Raw genomic sequence first — 7,152 nt, 5'->3', positions numbered from 1 at the left:
AGATGATTGTTAGTTAACCAATTCAGCGATGGTTTGAGGGCATCATTCATTGTAGTTATGTCTTCCAGGCTAGCAGCAGCGGTGCGTCCATTGGGGCGTAGGGGCGTAGCCCCTCTAACCCCTGGACGCACCTCGCAAGTCACGAGAGAAGCAGCAATTAATATAATGTTCAGCTGCAGCCTTCAATCCGGGTTGCGGGACGCACCCGATTGACTAGGGAGTGCGCAGGGGGTGGGGCTGGCTGGCTGGTCTGCTGAGTGACAGTCTGCACTCTGCAGACGTCAGCACAGCAGCAGGCCTGGAAGACTAGGTGCGCATAGAAATTTCGGGCTGCACCTAGCCCGAGCATGCGCGTTAGGGTAAATGCACAGAGGGAATGAAGGGGCTGGGGAGGGGTGCTGCTGTAGCCGGGCCCCGTGGTTTAGAAAGGTGCCAGGGCGAGGAGTCAGTGGGCCCCCCCAGCCAATCAGGATTGGCTGGTCCACCCACGCAGCAGGGCAGGCAATCCATTATTGGATGCCGCCCTGCAATGGCCAATCACTGTGTGACTTCATGTGAAGCCATGCAGTGATTGGCCATGGCGCTGTGAGCCTGCCTGTGATGTCAGTCCCTGCTACTCTCGTCTGTAGCCTGCCTGTAGTGACTCGCCTCGTGGGCAGATCGTGACTCCTGCTGCCTGAGGCGCCCGACTTCCTGAAAGTTTCTGTGCTGCTGAGTGTGCCTGCCTGCTGCCTGTCACTGCTGTTATCGTGACTCGTCACGTGCTCTGTCTGCGAGTCGACTGCGCCTACTACTACACTACCAGGTAAGGCCACAGCACAGATCACGAATAAGTCATTGAATTTTTACCGTTTTTGTTAAGATTTTCAATTCTTCCTGATTTGTTAATGCTATTGTATAATGTGTATTGATAACGACTGTATTTGTATAACTATAAAAAGGAATGAAATAAATTACGAAAATCGCTTCTACCAATGAGTTGATGTCTTAATGTCTTTTTTGTCTCAGTGAGCCCAACACTGCGTATTTAAATAAAGGACTCGCGTTGAGCCTTGAGATATATTAGAAAGGGCAGACTGTTTTTCCTGTTCTATTTAGGTTCACATACCTTGTGCGTCTGCCCATTCATATTATAGTGCTCTGATGCCCACAGGGGCCTCTTTTACGCTACATAAAACTACTTTAAAAATACATTCAAAATATGTACAGTTGCATATTACACTCTCCGTCTGTATGCAGACCCACCACTTCCTCCAGCACTTTCTCACGCTGCAGCCAAATATCTTAAATAAAAATGTCATTTGCCACCAGCTGATAGCCAAGGCTGCCATATAGCTTGAAGTTTCAAGAGTGCAACGCTCCATTCCTCGGCGCTTTGGTAACAAACCATAGTTTTTAAGTGTCCAAGTTTTGATTAAACAAATTAATAAAGTTCAACAGACCAATACACAATAATCATATCACTGCTAAGGATATACTGTTCGAAATCTCCTCACCAAGATAGGGTTTGAGTTCCATTGGATCAACTGCAGGGTACCAGGACTGCGTCTCCAGCAGAATGCACTGGGATGTGAAATAAAAACCAAGAACGACTAGAGCGCAGCATCCTCATGAAAGACTGGCCAGGTAACCTGATTACAGGCCATGTACTAGAGGCTAGTAAGACCTCTCTGCAGTTTGCATATTGTATTGTAATTGCATTTATATAGCGCTTACTACCCTTGACGAGGTGTCAAAGCGCTTTTTTGGCAAGTAGCACGCTACTCTGGAACCCATACCGGATTGGTGTTGAATTAGTATAGTGAAATAGGAAAGAAATTTGAGTTGTGGATAGGTTAGTCAGTCATTTGGATTCAGAAGGATAGCGGTGAGATAGATAAAAGAGGGAAAAAGGTTTGCATTTATATAGTGCTTGTTACCCCTGATGGGGTGTTAAAGCGCTTTTTTCGGCGAGTAGCATGCTACTCCGGGACCCATAGAGGATTAGTTGTAAATTAGTATAGTGAAACATGAAAGTAATTTGAGTGCTGGATATTATGCATATGGTTCAACGCTGAGCACAGAGGCAGGTTTTGAAGTATAAAACTGTGTGGGAGGATTTTGAATCGGTTATATCTGTGGCTCTGACTCCTATCAGTGCATTTAAAAACTCAGCATCAGTCTTAGTAGGCGGCGGCCCGGGCCTACTATTACATACCATGGTTTTTAACATGGTGCACAGGGCCAGAAAAGGGTGATTAATACTTTTAAAAAAAAATTTTATGAGGGCTAAAACGACTTCTCATAAATTAAACGCAGAGCCCTCAATCTCCTACAAGAGTCCAATGACTTTAAACTGCTTGTCCAAAATGAAGTTTGACCATGCGTGCATTGGACTTAAATAATATTATGAAGGAACGCTGCTTGTTTGGTCCCTCCGGTATGCTAATGACGAATAAACTTTAACACATTTGTTACTATGCATTTTTTTTTTTATGAGAGCGAGAGCCAATTCTTCCATAAAATTAAAAAAAAGTATTAGTTACTGAAGGTATATTTTTCCTGTGCTTTATCTTTGTTTCATTTTGAAACTCTCTACAGTGGCAGGATGAGTTAATGTTACTTAAAATTGCCTGGCCAGGGAGAACAAGGCGGTTTCTGTGTCTAGTTCTGTAAGAATCTGGTTTGGTCGGGAGTCTGTATGTGGTCAGTCCCTTCCGCTAGACGTGAACACAAAGACGTGAAAGCAGACCTGCCCTCCTGTGCACATGTACTCATCCTTCGTGTTCAGTGTGTTAATCGGGCCTGGCACACATTGTGCTTCCAAAGTACGCGGCTGGCTTCCAATTACTAGGCAATGGTTGTGTTCATTGCAATCTGTAGAAGGAACTGCTGCCTCAGGCCTTTTTAATCTAGGCCTTCGTGTCCTGGTGGTTCCTTGTTCTTGAATGACTAACAACCCGTGGGCTTTGGAAGAACTGAAGGTTCTGCACAATGGTTTGCGCTTGTTAGTCACAAAATGTATAAAAAGTCTCCACAATATCTCTTCAGCAGTTCTTACCGTGTCGTTCTTAACACTGACTTACTACAATAACTATGAATTTGTCAGTCATTTTTATTTCCACGTTTTAAATGTTTGGTTGGGTGTGGTGTGTGGGTTTATTAAAATGTTCAAGTGTGTGTGTGTGTGTGTGTGTGTGTGTGTTTTTAAACTTTCTGTCATGGCCATTTTCTCCATGGACCTACTTGCATCTCATTTTAGTAAACTTGGAAACTGGTGAGTTTGTACCTCTCTGCCACAAGTTTCACCAATTAAGCACAACTCCATTCCCACCTCCCGTAAGGAGAGGATGTTGCCACCTCACCCGCATGTACTGTCACATGCTATGGTAGGTTCACCTTAATAATGCAGGAGTTATTTTAGTGGGAATATAAAGTGACTTTACTACTAATGGAATGTAGAATGAGGTACACTATCAAAGAGACATAAATTCCTGGGACACACTGCGCCTAACTTTCACATTAAAGATAAAGTGAAGAAATCACAGAAGTGGGCTAAAATTACATTTTGGTAGGATTGGTTATTATGTATTGGGGTGTTCTGGTGGTGAACTAAAACATTTGGGGAGTCTTAACTTCACTGGTGATCGACACGTTTCAGCCTTCTACGTGAAACACCTACTGAGGATCCATGACACTTGTTGGTCATAGAGGATCAACCCACCTCTTGTGGGCCACTTCCATGAGTGCGGGCTCACCACCACGACTACAGGGTCTTCATCATCCAGAGTGCGGAGGCTCTTCGAATCGGGCACTCAGTTTTTAGTACCAGTGCAGTCCAGGGTAAGCTAATTTACCAAGAATCTAGCATCTTTCATAGAGAAGACTGATCAGGGAGTCTCCTTACTCTTGACAAAGGGGCATCGAAGAGGCAAAGAAAGGGTGCAGTGCTTCTGTCTATGATGGCTTACAGTGGACACATAGGGATCCTCGGCTTAAAGGATTTATCTTTGACTGTACTGGCATGGCCAAAGCAGCGCCTGATGGGCTCCTGACCATCATGTGGTTCCATTGTAGTAGAAGGTGGCTCCATGGTCTTGTTCTCTTCCAGTGTTTCCTTTGATGGTCAGCCTACTTCTCCGTCCTAGTCACTCTAGTTCAATCTATGAACACATGACATTGCTCGTCTTACCGCCCCCCCCACACACCAAGTCACCAACTCTGGATCTGTGGTTAATATTAGTTACTGCTTCTAGACTCCAGTGTCCACTTTTCCTAAGGTGGTGCAGTGTCCCAAAATGCCATGATTATTCTATTTTCACACACTAAACCAACAGCAATTTAACACCCACCTCAGTACTATAACCCCCAGTAGGTGCTAATGACCACATAAACGGAGAAGGTGGTTCCAAAGTAGTGTCCCTCTATGCCCAGATCTCTCTATGATCCCTCTCTGACATTTTGGCATGTGACGTCTTACATTAATGTGGTAGCAGTACCCCTCTCTGAGACTGTGTCAATACTTGCATCCCTACCTTCTGCTCTCTGATGGGTTTTCATTATTCTACAGCGACAACCTATTCTAAGGCGGACACACTGTCCCTCATAGACTCATCGCATCCCTTGCCTCTCAGAAAGCCACACCACCTGATATAAGTCAGATTTGTCTATGTGTGTTTCTATGATATGTGGTTTGTCCTGGTGTCCCACACTTTCTTTGCACTTTGTCACCAGGGAGGCTGCAATTATCCAGTTCTCGTCAATCAAGATGTATGTAGGGCTAGAATTGAATGACTTGGAGCTAGAAATTTTCTTATGGTTGTGAGAAACGGTGCATAGTAGAGACAGAGCCCATTGGTAGAGTGTAGAGGCACTTACCTCAGATACCCACACTGTCTATATTGAACAGCCATAATGCTGGGAGAGAGACTGCGTAATGAGGGCAAGCTGACTGGGTGTGCAAGACAATCTTCAAAGTGCTTAGTAACCAATCCTTGGCATTAGGTGAAAATTGTCTGGTTACAGATGACTCTCATAATCCCCTCTGGTCCTGTATATCAGCACCACACACTGTTTTGATTTATGGGCACACTATATGACTATTAAGCAACCAGTGGTAGAAAATAGAACTTTCCATTAGCACTACCAGCACTTTTCAGTTTTTGTTCCAGAAGAAGCTATCTGTTCACAGATACCCTTTGTTTGCCATGTCGGAATGGTTACTTGTGACTTTATGCCCATGGTAAAGCCATTCTGAATCACGATCAGAGTAGCAGAATGCGAGGTGGCTAGTGTTCACTTGGTCAAAGGCTTTGGAGGTTACAATCTGGAATGTGAGTCCACCTCCACCCGTACCTACTCGGGTAAGATACAGGAAGAAACGTACACTCAAACCACACCCCATTTGTTTACTGTGCAGGGAAACCCAGAGGATTTTAGCAGCGAATAGTTACCACAGAGAAGTAACCTCACCCCTTTCAAACGTTATGTTCATCAGCCAGACAAAAGACCGAGCTTGTAATATAGACCAGGATCCTCCAAAGTCAGTCCTGGGAGGTCGGATCCATGCCAGATTTTGTAGCATATCCCCATTTAGATAAATGTAGTTATCTTTCAAATCTGGCATGGATCCAGCCCTCAAGGGCCAACTTTGGAGAACTTTGGTATAGACCGCTGACTTCAAACTGGTGGGCGAGTTAACAAAATTTACTATCTGCACATTATCGTTATCATGAGGATCTCTTTACCTACCCCCCAGAAGCCAGGGTCACGGAGCTGTTTGCACACCAGATGTGCGTAAATGACATGTTTTACTAGTGGGAATTTGTGAATCACAAACCACACATTTGCACTGGTAAATGTTTTCACACATGTGCACAGTAAATATCAATATGATGTTATCAATGTAAGTGAATTTCTTCACAGGGTTGAGTAGTGAACGGTTTTAAAGGGGTGGATGTCCTTGCAAAATGAGGTAAATTACTAAACACAAGTTTGCGGCCATTCAGAACCCATTTGCAGGTAGTTTCCCACCTTAATAATAGAATCAGATTCACTCCTGTCAAGGAGTGCAGTAAATTGGAGTAAAAACGTTTTCTGGGTGACAAAGGGGAGGAACATGTTGAAATTGCTAGAAGTGGTATTAAATAAATGGTTTTCATGTGGGCTAGATGTAAAATAAAATAGCAATTACATTGATGCAATTTATCGTAAGCATTTAGAAAAATGCATGTTATATTACGGAATGTGTAAATATTTATGCATGTGAGTACTCAGCTTCTGGGCCTTACACCTGGAATTCTTTGTGAGTTCCAAGAAAGTCAGGAATATGTCACAAACTTAAGAGTAACGTTGCAGGGGTGATACTTTGTGAATCAGCAAAAACCTCTATGGTCAGCAATAGCAATCTGCTTTAATATATGTCACACAACATTATAGATGATTGACTGGTAATAATGGGGATACAGCATGCAGCAGAATTTGTGGAACAATTTAATCACAGCTATTTCTTATAAGGTGGAAAACATTGAAAAAGCCGGTCCTTCAGGGGTTATGTTATAAGTCCAGAGATGCATGCCAGCATTTTTCATACCTTCCTGTTCTGACGTTGCATCAATATTGACCAACCGGCAGAAATGTTGTTTTTGCACTGGTCGGTCTGTGGAAATGGTGGTTTTCACGTTCCGGACAATGTTGGGGCAAATTACCCCAGCATGTATTTTAAGCTTTATTCTAAGGTTTATTTAGGCATTAATGGTAATGTAACGAAACTGGTGCTCATGTAAAGCGCTCCGATACCCGATGTCTCGGGTCAAGTTCGTTATATAAAACAAAAAATAGAAACATCAGTTGTTGGCCTATATATGTAGGTGCGTTGGCAGTCTGGCAGAGCTAGCCTATGTTTGTGGTCCCAGTAGTGAAATAGCAGCAGGCGGCAGCACAGAAGGTTAATGTGCCTGCTGCAAAAAACATGTACCTGATGCAACTTCTTCTACTCTTAGAGCTGAGATTTTCATGAAAGTCTTACAGTTTGAATTCAGCACCTGAGCGTAATAGGACGGAATGTATGAAGCTCTGTGGTTATACTGAATAAGCAGCTACCTATGTTATGCCATCTATTAATGTAATAACTGCACTTTCACAATTGATTTATTAACCTTCCTGCTTTCTCAA

The sequence above is a fragment of the Lissotriton helveticus genome, chromosome 4_1 (genome assembly GCF_964261635.1).
Source record: "Lissotriton helveticus chromosome 4_1, aLisHel1.1, whole genome shotgun sequence".
In the NCBI taxonomy this organism is placed as follows: Eukaryota; Metazoa; Chordata; class Amphibia; order Caudata; family Salamandridae; genus Lissotriton; species Lissotriton helveticus.
The sequence above is the reverse complement of the archived record's forward strand: the minus strand, read 5'-3'. Positions refer to the sequence as shown.